The sequence below is a fragment of the Falco punctatus genome, assembly GCF_963210335.1.
Source record: "Falco punctatus genome assembly, chromosome: 14".
Taxonomy (NCBI): Eukaryota; Metazoa; Chordata; class Aves; order Falconiformes; family Falconidae; genus Falco; species Falco punctatus.
This window is the reverse complement of record NC_137594.1, coordinates 6,918,509-6,933,543: the sequence shown is the minus strand read 5'-3', so window position 1 is coordinate 6,933,543 and position 15,035 is coordinate 6,918,509. Positions and strand designations below refer to the sequence as shown.

The 15,035-nt window shown below is 42.1% G+C and overlaps 1 long non-coding RNA gene across 2 annotated transcripts in view; it reads left to right on the top strand.

The window, feature by feature from the left end:
* The window catches only part of LOC308073059, an 85,425-nt gene that overhangs the window by 34,062 nt on the left and 36,328 nt on the right, over positions 1-15,035 (top strand). For both annotated transcript variants that reach the window (XR_013931874.1, XR_013931875.1), the window contains one exon: positions 1-15,035. This exon is cut by the window's left edge; it is cut by the window's right edge. This is a non-coding gene — a long non-coding RNA (uncharacterized lncRNA).

The following is a 15,035-nucleotide window of genomic DNA, read 5'->3' as shown; positions in this document are numbered from 1 at the left end:
ACCCTCTTGAAGAGAAGAAACACCAGTTCCAGGCTTTAAAATGCTGTGACCATGCCTAGTGCAGAGCTCTGTGTACCATGAGAGCAGCATACATGGGAAGGAATCTTGCACATAGAGAAATACCCAACTGAAACCAAAACAAACAAGAAAAAAGAGCTCCTATGAAAGCGTTTAGCAGGAGTTGCTCCGTCTCCGTTTGTTTGTATCAAAGGAATTCATTGTCATCTCCAGAGACAAACTTGGGGGAAAGAAAACGTGCTTTATTGAAAGTAAGACATATGATTTAATCTGATCTCACCAGGATTTCATTCTAGCCCTAGGAAGGTTGCCCTGGTGACATCACACTTTGCATCATGTCCTCAGCCCACAGGCATCCATTGTAAGCTTCAGAAGAGACTTGGCATGAGTTGGGGATGGGAAAACGCACACGCTTTGGAGGACTGAAGAGGGAGAACAAACGCATCTCCCATCTCTGCTACTAAAAGAAGACCAGAGCCTCAGCCTGGATTTGCACTGATCGTCTCTACCTCCTCCAGAAAATCATCAGGGGCCAACAGAGCCCCTCATTCGCACCAAGCTCCTTTCCCAAACCTTTGGAAAGCACTTGACAGAGAAGAGCAACTGTCAGGTCTTCTACCATTTAACCAGTTCAACCACCAAAACCAGCTTCTCAAAGCAGTATAGAAAACAAAGGAATCCGGTTTCTAGCTGTCTTCCCATTAAGTAATCGATCAGAAAAGCCTCCTCATCACCCATTAAACCGAAGGGAAACAAGAACAGAGGAAGAACAAAGAATCCCCTGAAAGGGACACGCTCATTTCACTAGCAGGGTGGTTTTGCCCCCTACGAGCCCACAGTAATAAACACCATTACTCCACCAAGAATCCCCTAAATAGCCTTCTCTGCATATTGGTTGCTCTTTGTACGCTCACATAGGTTTGGCAATACAGCCAAACCCCAGCTGCTTTTGTTGTCCCATAAAGTTCCCTCTTTCACTCATAGAGAAACCACTTCTTTTGAAAAACAGCCTCCCTGAACCCCATCCTCTTTGCTCCCTCTGAGCTGGAGCCCTGTTGCAGCCTGTCTCGGGTGGGAGCTGGGCCCCTGGGCTGATCCCCAGCATTGTGCGTTGTTTCAGCCCACCGGGAGCCAGCTACTCTTCCAAGACAAGCATCCCACTTACAGGCACCAGAGAAAATGCCAAGATGCATTCACATAGCTCCAGCTCGCTTCACACGGCCATACGCTGTGCAGCATGTGCACAAGAGGCATATGCTATCTAAGCTCTGGGAGCTTAGCAGTAGTCTTTAAAGCACTTCTTGGATATTACAGAACTGGAAACCAGGGAATACAGTAGTTCAGAAGGTAAAAAGACACGGGGAAATCTTATTCAGAGATGAAACTTCAGCATAGACCCTACTGCATCTACAAAACCTGCCAGGAAAATAATAGAAGCTACAGTCAACACAATACTTGTGTGTATCACATGTACTCACATTTCAGTGTCACTTCCATGCAATCATGTTTCAATATTTTCCATCTCACTGAATAAATAGATGGGACTTAAAATCCCTCAGATGATGCAGAGTTTCCCAACACAGCAGGAGAATCCAGCCTCTCTTACCCCCTTTCCTAGAGCCAAATGCAGGAAAGCTCCTCTGCCAAGTCCTCTGGGCAGGTGACAGACCTGCTCGTCAATTGAATGAAGACAATGAGAAAGTGAAGATTGACTTGCTTGTTATCACAAGGTTCCCAGCTGCCTCGCTAACACGTTGGGAGGATAATTTCAGAGGAGCTTTGTTGCAAGTGCCCCTCTTTACCAATCAGTAGGCATCATCGCAGCCGGATAAGAAGCTAACACAGATACTAGCCTTCGAGTCATTACAGTGACATGTAATACTACAATTTTCTGGGCTATTGATTACTGCTGTTCTGGCATTGCAACCCAAAACACTGGAGGAAGTCAAGTGGAGAAGGAGAAGAGGTGGATTTAGCATGCTGGCGAGCTGGTTAAAATCTCTTTGCTGAAAAAACCTGCCCTGTCAAAATCACAACTTTTGCCCCAAAGGTAGGAATTTTGAGATAAAGGTGTTGCAGGTAGTTTGGGGATTTTTCTCTGGGTCTCCAGCCTGCGAAATTAGTTTCCTAGTCACCCAGGTATCAATTATGCTCTCTCAGGTTATACTTTGGTTTATTTTACTGCAGTTTCATTCTGAGCTGCACTGTAACCAAATTTTTGAAACGCCTCAAAAAATAGTGTGTTTTCCTGTCCCCGACCCCTCCTTAGCATTCAGACAGAGGTAAATAGCTCTATCATAAACTCTATGGGGGTTTATTGAGAACACAAAATAGTACATTTTGCTTTCAAGACATTTCTTACTACAGTCAGGAGAGAGGGGATGTGAGTCAGAAGCTTTCTTCTCAGTTTCACTTGGTTCATTTTTTCACTTGGTTTACTGAAACCTAAGTAGCTGTTAGAGCTAGAAGTCCCGAGGCGCGTGTGTTCTTTAACACATAACTTAATTTCCAAAACAAATAATTACAACTCCATTTCTGAGTGTCACCCTTCCCGGGAGCATCTGATGCATATGCAAAAATGTAAAAACTTGAAAGCCGAGGCTTCGCTGCAGCTAACTGCTCTCTCTGTTTCGGGGAGGTTTACCCTCTATGCTCCTTCTTCCACTTGGGCAGGGGTTTCTACTTCTGGGTTACTTTTAGACAGCTTACTCCAAGCAAGCAGATGGTGGCAGATCACTGTTTTGTCGTCTACAGACCCCTGTATGTCTTATGTTCAATGCAACTTATGCATTGAACAGATCACCCTTAACATCAGCTGGAGGTAACTCTCAGTTACCCTGCAGAGAAAACTTTATAATTTAAAGGTTCAGTATTTTGCATCGTTAGGAACTGGCTCCTCCTCCCTTTAGCTATAACACTGACCTAATTACACAGAGCCTCAACGCTACAGTGCGTAGCAGTTTCAGGTTCGCTTGTTATGTGACGCCTGCAACAATATTTATTCAAAAGCTGTTTCAAAAAACCGTGTTGTTTTACTGCGTTAACATCAAAGCTGAGCTCGTAGATTGTACTGGTTTCATTTCTATGATATGCATACCTACACATGTATGTATGTGTGTATATATATATGCACACACAGAGATACGCACACGCACTCTTGCTCAAGAGAAAAAGCAACTTAGGGCTGCTTATAATAACAGCAAACAAGAACTGATGCTTGAGATTTTGGATCTTGCAGCACGCACTGGTCTGGGTGCCTTTTATATTGAAATCCAGGCGCGGAGCACAGGCAGGCAGCTGCCTGCACACCGCCTCGCCCCACCGCTGCTGCCTGCAGAGATGCCGTGGCTTCTGCCCCAGGGTGATCCGATTCTCCCCTACCCAGCTTAGCAGCAGTTTAAGGCAGAAGTTCACCTCTTCCAACATCTCTGTAGGTCAGTACAGATTTTTATTGCACCTGCTTGAGGTGGTGGATGGCTCTACGCTGATCGCGAGCATCTCCCAAGGCAACAACGCTGTGTTAGATAAGTCAAGATGCTTGCCAGAAGCTTTTTGGTAAATTCTTATCTGCCAGACATCACTTCTGGTAGGCTAAGAGCAAGCTGTGAAGGTTTTCTACACACCCAGCGTACCGCTGCAGGTACTCGTGTACAGTACCCCTGCATTCCCCAAACCAACCAAACCAGTCTGCTTGTACGCCTGGAATGTCTATCTGTTCATAAAGACACATACCTCTTCCTTACGTCTGATAGTGGTTGAATTAAAAAATAAATAAATCGATGTACACTAATCAATGACTTCAGTCATCTTAGCCATGACTAGGTCAGTGTATCAAGAAGTAAAGCAGTACAAGGCTCTGTTACCCTCTTTCTAATTTCCCTATTCTCCGCCTCAACCCCTTTTTTCCTTTCAAAGTTGAAACTGAACCTTTAAAGAGAAGAGTAGATGAAAATCAATACCAATAGTGAGCTATAACATGGAACTTAGTGCCAACACACACTGAATAATATTGATTTGTCTAAAATATATGCTTGTGAAACGAAGCCCTTGCATTTTGAGGTATTTTTACTTTTGGACTCTAAAACCTTTGCATTCTCTAAAGTCCCCATACTCTTCCTTCCTCCCCCTTTTTTTTTTTCTCTGAAGATCTGCATAAACTTTCCTGCAACTAGCGAAGAAAAGGTAGGGTTCAGAAATAACGCAGGATCCTTAGTTCCTTTCGTCAATTAAGTTGTGGGAATCTAAACTATTTGGTGACAAACATTCAGCCATTTGGGAAGATGGGGCTCAAATCCTCTGGCTCCTCACTCATCAGCATGGGAAAGGAAAACATTCACTACAAGAGTTGAAGGTCTTCTCCCCCTGTCTTCGTTTGGCCAGTGCAAAATAGTTATGTCCATACGGTCTATAGGGGCACAGCAAGAGCCAACAAAGGCAATGTGAGAAGGTACAGCCAAAGACCTGAACTGGAATAACAGTACGTGGGACAAACTGTGATCCTTCAGACATTTCCCTGCAGACTCACCATTTCTCTTTGCCAAATCTGAACCCTTCTTGCACAACATAAAGCTTTCCCAGCAGAGGTGGCCTGGGCAGCATCTTATTTTTTCATTGCCAGCAAGTATTTCTGAGAAAGGCTAGAACAGAGCGTGCCAGAGTCTGGAATTAGATACAAATTAATTGCATGTAATTACTCGAGAGCATCAAGTATCTTTTTGGGATTTTGTATTATTGTTATTGTAATGATGTTCAATTTGCAAATACAATTACTGAAAATTACTCTATTGATAAATTCAGCCCTCCTATTGTGTGTGATCACCTCGCCAGATTTCTTGTGGTCTTTTGAAACATGAGGGTTTCCAGCCATGATGAAGACACAAGTAGAGCTGAAAATTGATTGCTGTTCTCACAATGGCTTTCTGTTCCTCAGAAGTGGGGAATTGGTAAATTATTAGCTTATGATTAAATTACAATGTCGCTGCAACATCTAAGAGGTCAAAGTCATAAACAAACTTTATTTTTGTCTTTCACCAGAAGCCTACTAATAATAAACTAACACATATTTTCTTAGCAGTGTTTCCTCTTTGATTTGATTTCTTATTTTTTCATTTTACATCCGCTTGGGTTGCTCTTATCATTTCATGTAAAGTAGGGTTGCCAATGCTCCAGGGAGGTGTTGGGAGGGATAATAAACCGATGCTTAAAAGCCTTTCAAAAGCCAGTTTTTATGTAAAATATGTAAGATTGGTTAAACATTTTCCTTCTTGAGCTTCCTCACAATGTGTAAGTAATAATATACACAAACATAGTGAGACATCTGAAAATTTTCTGTACTGGAGCACGCATTCAGCTAAAATCACTGATGCTCAGAAGTTCCCCAGGCATGCTGCATCCTGACAATTTAGTACATTGTTTGGTCAATAAAACCTATAGAAGAAAAAAAAAAACTATAACTATAGGGAAAAACCTATAGCACAGTTAGAAGGGGGAATGCTAAGCAGTATGGAGAGGTGCAAGAGAAAGAAGTCATAAAGAAGATAAAAGAGGAAAGGGAAATTCGTTGAAAGGAAAATTCTTACTCTCAGAGACTCTTTTCCTCCATCCCAGAAAATGTTTCTTACAGCCTCTTCTCCGTGCAGGGAACTACCCGTCCTCCTCAGCACAGCCTTTCCCCTTTACATTCACCTCCTTTGAAATCAATTTTCCAGTTAAACATCTTTCTTCTCTTTATCCTGCTCCCCATTTTAAAATAAAACCCTTCCCTCTCCTCCTATTTTTTTTTTTTTCTTGCCAGTTTGGTTATTTTTCTGTATGGTTTAAACTGGAGGAAGGCAAACTCAGGTTAAATATTAGGAAAATCCTCTTTGATGGTTCAGACAGTAGAAGCACTGAAACAGATCGCCCGAGGAGGTGGTGGAGGTTCCATCACAGGGTGGTTTTAAGGAATGAATTCAACAAAGATGTGCTGGGGATTTCCTAAGTCTGGCTGGTCTTGCCTTGGGGCAAGAGGATGGACCAGATGACCCCTTCAGATCTCTTCCAGCCTTATGTTCCTGTGATTCCTTTCACCTCTCCAGGGTCTGAGGTTATTTAGATGGCTCAGGGTATGTCAATGCTTAATTAAAACTTCTCAGCACAGGGCAAGTGTGTAAACCTGCAGAGACTATTCTTCCAGGGTCACTGTGCTTACATCCAGAGAGGTGCTGACACAGGCACACACAAACACACGTGGTGTTGTAAGAGGTGTGCTCATCATTTATTTATGAAGTTTATAATCTGACACTTAAAAAAACCCAACAAACCAAACAACAAAATAAAAACCTAACAAGCTCCAGCATTCCGCAGCTGTTGAAATGTCACTCTTCAGATACAGATATTGATTTACAGTTTGAGACCCAGTGCGTTGTGTTCTGTGCTAACAAGCCAGTACAACTCTACTCGATGTTTCTCTGTGAAGGTGAGGGCTAAGTCATGCTTAGTGGCATTTGTTAGAAAGCACTGAGTTTTCTGGGTGTATTTTAACATTAGGCTATGAACTGGGGAACCTGTAGAGAGGTCTGTTCTGCCTGGGCAACTGGGCAAAGGTTAAATAAGAGCGTGAGGTTTTTATTTAAAGCCCACAGGGCTGCAGACAGGGTTTCTGAAGGAGCTTGGTACCGGAAGACCCATGAAAAACAAAGCCTAAATGAAACCTTGGATGCTTCTCTGGCATAAGAATAAAAAATTTTAATCTCTTCCTTTTTACAGCTTTATGGAGTTCTCCAGGCATCAGATTCAGCCACAGGCTGATAGTTACTCCAAAAAATTTTGCATGCTAGAGTATGTTGACCTTTTTTGAATAATCACCTAAAGTGGGCTAGCCCAGCTGGAATTCATGTTGTCTGAAATGCTAAAACAGGACTCACAAATACTGGGGAACATATAAGCTGGCACAGAAGGAATAAACCCACCATGTCAGTGGTGGACAGCTGACCACCAAGGAGGCGGTGAGAACAAGGTGACAACTACATGAAACACAAGAGCTCCAAAACATGATTTTGCTTCATGTGCATGGAGCTGATTTCCAGATCAGAAGGCAAACATTTCAGTTCCAGCAAAGGCAAAGTTCCTGCTGGCAATGCTGGGACAGCAAAAAAGTTTTCAAGACTTAATTGAATATAAACTTCAAAAAATTAAATCCCTAGTAAAGAAATCTGTATATTTTCCATCATATTTCCATTGGTACTGAGCCAGGTACAACACAAAATTGAATTTGCTGCTACTTTTAAAGCAAATCTGTAATTCCAGAATCTATCTCAGTCATCGATTGTTACATACACCATGTCAGGCACACAGTGAATACCCCATCCTTAACACCCCATCCTTTAACCACTGTGTAAGGTCAGTGATGGACTCTCCTTTCTGAGAGTCTCGGCCATAATCTGCTGCTTACTCTTGATTTTAACTGCTGTTTTCTAGAACGTTTAGGACCAGGTGTCTCATTTGGAAAGAGCTGTACACCGAATTAATCATGCTCACAGTTTCAGCATGATGTAATTACTTACTTTGCTGTCTGTCCGTTTGTTGATAGGAGGGCAGATCATGCTGCAAAGAACAGGTGAATTTCTGGTAACCAGGAGGTATTAGCAGATTGTCTTAAAATGTCCCCTTGTCTTTCTAAGCTTCTAACTTGGCTGCAGGCTTTACTTAAAAATAATAGATTTCCTTCAGATGCCTTGGCCCAAATTTTGGCCTGTTTATTTAAATAAATGATTGCCTCCCATCCAGATCTTATTTTGCCAAAAGATAAGCTGGAAGACCTACCGAGACCTTTTTATCATATTTCTAATCCAAAGCATTCTAATAATGTTAACCTTGCTAATATTACACTGAAGAACTTCCATTCAGCCTTTATTTTTCCAAAGAGCTTTCAGTGTTTTGCTTTCTGACGCCACCCTTTATTTATTTATTTACCGTGGTGCTTTGTGGTGGTGGTGGGTGCTCGATAGCACCAATGGAAGGATCTGCAATCAAACTTGCAACGAGACAGTAGTCTCTGATTGTCATCAGCTGCAGCTCATTATTCTCTCAAGGATTCCTTGTGCCAATCGATGATAAACAATGTGTAATCACTTGCAATTGATTGCAAATCAGATTGCATAGACTGGCATGTGGAGTCCTTGACGGAATAATGAGCGATGCCTTTTGCCCACTCCTGGGTCTGTAAGGCCCACATGCCATTATCCCATAGCTCCTCTCCTCTCTTTGACTCAAATGCTAAGTAGATCGTGGAGGACATATCAGGTCAAGGTTGTGCTTATATTTGGCATTATGGCATTCTGACTGCTCGCTTCATACTGGTCTTGGCTCTCCCATGTGCGCTTTAGGGCTGTATTTTCCCGGGATATTGCCCTCAGTGCAAAGTTGCAGCGACAAAATCTGAGGGTTTAAGGGGATGTTTATGGCTCGGTCCATCAAGAATACACTAAATCTGTTTTCCTTTCTGAAGATTTCTAAATATCTCTATTTTCCCCTTCAAAAATAGACAGCTCAGTTTTGAAGCAGTTGGAAAAACGGTCTGGACAAGTCACATGTAAGAGAGGAATAAGCCCCTGCTGGCTTGCTCCAAAGCCAAGCGAGCTATGTGATGGATTCAGCTATGTTTTGCTATTTAGACTTTTACCTTCTAAAGTAGTGTTAATCAGATCTGGTCTATTGACCACTGGCACAAAACGTGCTCACTGAAATTATGGCAAAAATAATAAAAGACAGCAAACCTCTTCAGTAGCTGCTTTCTGACTGACGCTCGTGGCTGCCACCAGGCATAGCTGGCGCTGTAAATCAAAATGCTGGTAACCAAACAATAATATTTTGATTTTAGAAGTATTTTATTTATGCAAATTTTAAATATGTTGTTATTTACCACCCTCTCTCCCAGCTGCCGTAAGATAGTAGATTTCTGGGTCAGAAATCTTTTCTTTATAAAAAAGGTTGGTGGGGTTTTTTTTATTAAAAGAGGTCAAGAAAGATAATTTAAACTCAGTTCCTTTTCTGGACATTTTAGTTTTTCAGGCCTAGGTGTATGTGAGACAGCGATGATCTCCTTCCAAGTACTGATCTTAGAAGACATGAAATCCCCTCTGATTTCCACAAGAAAAATAAGCAAAAAAAAAATTCTATTAAAAATACTCATGGAGTAGGTTGTTCAACTGATAGCGGGGTTTTCTGACTTCAAGCAAGCGGGGTCTTGGCTTGATCTTTATATTCAAATGAGAAAAGAATAACATTAGCATTCACTGAATATTTTGATTGCGATAATAATCTCTATTGATAACATACGTCCTTTTAAACATCTGTAAGGCAATCAATTGGAAACTGATGCACTGCTCTAATCTTACTTCAGAATCTGGTTCTTAGTAAGGACTTGAAAACCATAAAGAACCAAAAAGTAGACTTTAATGGAGATTAAGCTCTTCTAGTAAGTATGCTTTTAAGATATATTTTAATGGTGTTTTTTTTTTTTTTCTGAAGAAAAAACCTCCTAGTTTATGTAAACCGATGTACCTCCACAGATTTCAACAGAATTAACTGATTTACCCAAATATCAGTGAGGTCAGGGAGAAAACTACTGAATGAAAAATGCCGAGCTAATAATTAAAGAGCTGGCCTGGCTTTGTAAATCTTTTTCCAAGTGTTTCATTAATAGTCATTGGTGTGTTAAAGTACAACTTTTTGAAGCTGCAGCGTAGCTTGCAATTGCTCTTCTATGAGCATCACAACAGTCATCGTTAAAGAGATAAAGCACATATATTATCTGCAGCAGGCTTCTAGAAAAATATTATTCCCAAGGGAACTCCCCCTTCGAAACCAACAAGGGTCATGAATTTATTTCAAGTCCATTTTCTTTCTCTGACCAAAACTGGTATGTCAACAAAGGAAGCAAGCAGACAAGTTTGTTTTTCCCTCCTCATAATCTCAGTTTATAAACAGAAACAGAAGGAGATATTTTCTTAGCTTTTTTTTTTTTTTTTTTCTTTTTTAAGTATAGTCTTATCAGAGATCTGAAATATGTCAAAATTCTCCATTATTTTGAAAGGTCACATCTTTGAATAGTTGGTTTAAATTACCTACATTAGAAACAAATTCCCAGCAATTCACCTCCCAAGCTTGAGAACACACTCTAAAACTATGTGAAGCTTTTGAAACATTACAACACATTGCAAAATATGAGCCAAAGCGTTTTGGAAAGGAGGGAGTGATTTCTCACCAGCGTGAGCCATCCCTGCACGGCCATGGCCAGCAGCAATTCACACCGCTGACTTTAACAACTTTTGAATCAGGTCCTTATACTCTTTCCAAAATGAATTTTGGACGTTGCATTGAAAGACTCTGAGCAGCGAAGGCATTGCTGTACAGGAGCTGCCTACTTGGGCGGTACGGTATCCATGGGCAAGGACTGTGCCGGTTCATCACTAGGAACAGGGTGGGTTCCTACAGGGCAGTGGGCTCCAGGGGTCCCCGTGTCAGCAGGGCTTAGCAGGTGGTTTTCATTGCTCCTGGAGGCACACACAGAGACAGCATCTCCCTCGCAAGCCAGGGGCCTCCTCTCTCCATCTGCTCTCCAAAGAGATGATTTTCTGAAGGCGGTGCTGCAGGAATGCACCGTTCCCCGTGCGGGGCACAGCGAGGCACAGAGCACAGGGCTGCTTGAGTTACGGGGCTGTAAACCTGCCGTGGCTGGCAGGAGAGCAGTTATGAGATGAGCTTTCGTCTGCCCTGCTGAAGAGGAGGGTGATTTATACACGCTGTGTGTCTGCTCGGTGCTTGAGCTGCATGGACAACTTTTTATTGGCTTTGCTACACGTCTGCAAGGAGGAGAGCTCTATCCAGCCTTGTGCGATAAGGGGATGATGAAGGTGTGGATGGTATGCTGGTATCTTTGCTGTGCCTACAGATGTCTTGTGTAAGAGGAGTTGTGATGTGGTATAAACTGTGGGAGACATCCTACATAATTTTATTTATTTACACTGAAGCTTTTGTATGACAGATAATCCAGCATTTTACATGTGGCTCCAATGTGAGTCAAAATGTTGGCCAGTTTACAAACAGAGTGGGCATGGATACTCTGCAAACTGCTTGGTAAATAATTATACCCAGGTTTGTATTAACTGCTTTTGCTTTCTGCAGCATGCTGATGGAAATATGCAGTCAGCGAGCATCTGTGATAGGTGCTTGGGTTTTTTCTGGCTTTGTCTCACCATAGAAAAAAACAATTTAATTACAAGCACCGAAATAGATAAAACATAATTTGTTGCTGCTTTGACATTTGTTAGGGATATTTAAGCATTAAACAGTAAAACAAGAGCTATAGCTCTGGCTATAGATAAGTAATTGCAGCAACTGTGTAGGATGATGAAAATACTAAGGAAGGATTTATATCTTCAGTGTGATAGTAAAGAATATACAAACCCTTTCACTGAAAATTCTTTCCCCGAGTGTACATATTGTTTGCTGTGTTGAGCAACATCTGTAAACCAGAGGTGAACAACCTGTGCACATCTGAGAATTGGACAAGACTGTCCATACCAAAGAAGCAGGACTGCTTTCAGCCAATGTAAAAAATAAATAAAGCATTAAAATATGGAGTGGCGAGAAACACGTTCGTGCCTGGAGATGGATTCAAGTTACAGTATGTTTGGGTTTTGAGGTTCGGTTGAGAGACTTAATTCAGACAAGGGTTCTGTTCAGCTGCAGAGAAACATCAAGAAATTTCAAATTCTCTGGGACAAAACCTTCTAAGAATCACTGTTTTCATGAGTTTATATGTATAGCATATGCAAATGGTCCTCTGGGCTTGGAAGTGACTTAGAAGTAAAAAAAACCCAAGGAGATTCGGATTTCAAAATCTAGCTTAGCTCATTCTTCCCTAATGGTAACAAATTCAAGGAAGAAAAATATATTAAAACATTATGAAAGGGTGAGAAAGGAGATCTAAGCCTGAACTATGGAAAGATGATGGGTCTGTATCGCTGGCCCATGCCTATTTAACTTGCTACTAGTATACACAGTCTTCTGTCAGGCAGTCTTAAATTGTTGAGCAATGTGATATATTGTTGGAAAGTACTTGGAAAACGTTCATGACTGAAGTGTGATTTACAGGTCTAGTCTTACAAACAGCAGCACACGGCGCACGAGAGAACCTTTTTACAGCATTTTTGAGCAGCGACGCCATGCTGCACTGTGCTTTTGCAGGTAGCTCAGTACATTTTTCATCCAAATGAAGTTTTATTTTCACCTCTGCAAATCTTTAAAAACTTTTCCTTGAAGATGTAGCCTCTGTTATATGGTGTGGATTACAGAAATTAAAAAAGCTAATGAAATCAGGCACTGTTGGTTCACGTGTGATTCATCAGTCACACATCCCTGTTTAATGTGCACAGGTTTGGAGCCTACTGCTCGCTTACACAAAAGTCTCACTGTTAGTTTAAGAAATCCTCATATAAATAGAATCCATTTTCTGATGCACCATAAAATATCTAAGAGCAATGAATGATTATAGTCACAAGAGCTATTTTGGCTGGGCTCATGGTAGTTCCCCAGGCCCCGGATTAACACCGCTTTCCCTGCTTTTTGAGAAGAAAGGAATTGTCAGCATCCTCCAACCAGCAGTGACTAAAACCAGATGTTTCAGTGGAAGAAACCTCTCATTAGGCTCGGTGGGAATGAGCTTTGAAAAACTGGTTTGCTTGTTTGTTTGTTTGTTTTAACAAAGGGGAGTGCAAATGCACCTGAGTGTAAATGCAAATTGAGCTTTTTGAGTTTCATGTTGATACAGCAAAGCCTAAAGGAAATGGCAGAAACACCCGGCCAACCAACAACCCTGTTTAGGTTGTGGTTTCGGAGCTAAACTCCAGCCCTTGAGGATCACCAAAGGCAAGTTCAGGTTAGAAATTCCACCCTTTGGAAATTTTGGTTTTTGTAGTAAAAATTCTGAAATTGGTGAGGCAAGGTTCACTCTGGAGAGCTCACACAGGGCTACCTTCACAGCCAGGTACTTTGCTTGTTCAAAATGGTGCTATTTTGGTTGTAAAGAAACAAGAGATGATAAGCTGGGGCTCTAAACGTAGCATTGACACATGTCTTCAAGTCAGACAGGTTTTAAACAGTAGCAGCAAGGCAGGACAATATGAAGCTCAGCTCCAGCAATGCCTCCAGTAAAAACACCACCCGAGGAAGAAGGATGGAGGGCGGTGTGTTCTCTGGCTGTGGATAAAAGAACCTACTTCAGAAACCAGGCATGAAGTGAGGCATCCCGACTGAAGCAGTTTGCTTTGAACATTGACTCCTCTCTCCAGGCAGTCCTGTCGCTCCCCATCTGCGATTGAGCCCTATTTCCCTGATGACTGCAAGGAAACCAGGCCTGGCACTAGGCGGGCAGGAGCTGAGGTAAAAATCCCACAGCTCTGCAGCCACGGACACATACCGCTGCCCTTCTTTTTCCCTTGCCTAGCATCTACCCGGCCATCACTACAGCCATGCAATATGGGCTTGTGGGCAGTCAGCAGAGGCTGAGTGTCCAAGCCCAGCCCAGGCTGTTGTTAGGAGTCAGTATCTGGCCCAGGAATGGCGGTGCCGGGGCGGCTGCCTGAAGGACAGGTGTGGATGAACACAGGACCATCGCCCGGGCTTGCTCAGCTCATGTCGCTGGTCTGATGTGACAGGGTGATGGGAGGAGAAGTACAAGCACGCACGTGGCCCCCTTCCCAATAAAAACATCTATCTACCTAACTGCAGGGAAGTCACTTCATCTAAGTCATGCTACCGATGCAGCCTGGGCATCTTCCTCTCAGAGAGGTTTTGAGGAGCCAAAGTCCTTTAGTAATCCTGAGGGCTCTGAACAGTGTAGGAGCCCGCAACAGCACGTGCAGAGGGGCAGCCCCCACCTCCTTCCTACTTGCAGGGTGGAAAAATCCCCACCATCAGATCTACGACGGCGAGGCTGCAGGGAGGATATTCACACCAGAGGAAGGGATCCCTGGGGGATTACACATTTTCTGCATGAATAACCTGGTGCACCCCAGTGTGGGTCCTATCCCGACATTGTCTTCTGCGTTTGGGCTCTGGCAGCTGGGGAGGTAGGTGTGCTCAGAGGTGGCACAACAAAACGGTTCGGAAAAGCACACTTCACAGCAGCAAAACTTTGTGATTTTTTTTTTTTTTAATCAGGTTTTTTTTCCATTGAAAAACAAAACTCTGGTGAAATAATAAGTCCTTAAAACATGTATTATTTATTTTCAACAGAATAAAAGAGCCCCTACAGTATTTTGAAAGAATGTCTGTTTTATAGGTCTGCAGTGATAACATGTTGGAAGTAACTAACAATTATGTTATTTTTGTCCTCGCTAATAATGCTCAGGGAGCAATTGATGTTTCTTTTAGAGTTAATAAGAAACATTTGCAGCAAAAGCAGGAACTGTGGAGATAAAGCAATTGGCAAGAAATAGTATGTTTAAATACCATAAAACAGCCAGTATCCAAACAGGTGTGAGACAAAGTGGTATAAATAAACTACTCTGTATGCAGCCCATCACACGGCAGAGTTGTATAAAATATTGCATGAAATAACTTCACTCCTATTTGGAGGAAAATATAACAAAACCAATCCTCGCATCTCCTAATTAGCTATAGCAGCTGAGAAAACATTTCTCATGTGGAAATTTCTAAAAGTTAAAAGTTGTTCTGTAAAAAAGGAAAACAAACAAAAGAAGCAGTCAGATTTGCAAGCCTTTTGGAGAACTTGTATCTAAGTTTTGTAAACTTCTTCACCAGTTAAAGCCAGTATTTTGAGGAGACAGTGGAACCCCTTTCAACCATGCAAAGTTACCCTGCCTCTTTTAGTTTTTCTGCATTGCCTAGTGGCATTATGTTACTAGATGATATTTGTGTTATTTTTATTGGTGCTGCTTTCACAAACACACAGACATTTGCCCTTTCTTCATCCAAACATTTGGTTGCATTAAAGGTTGTTTGGTTTAGAT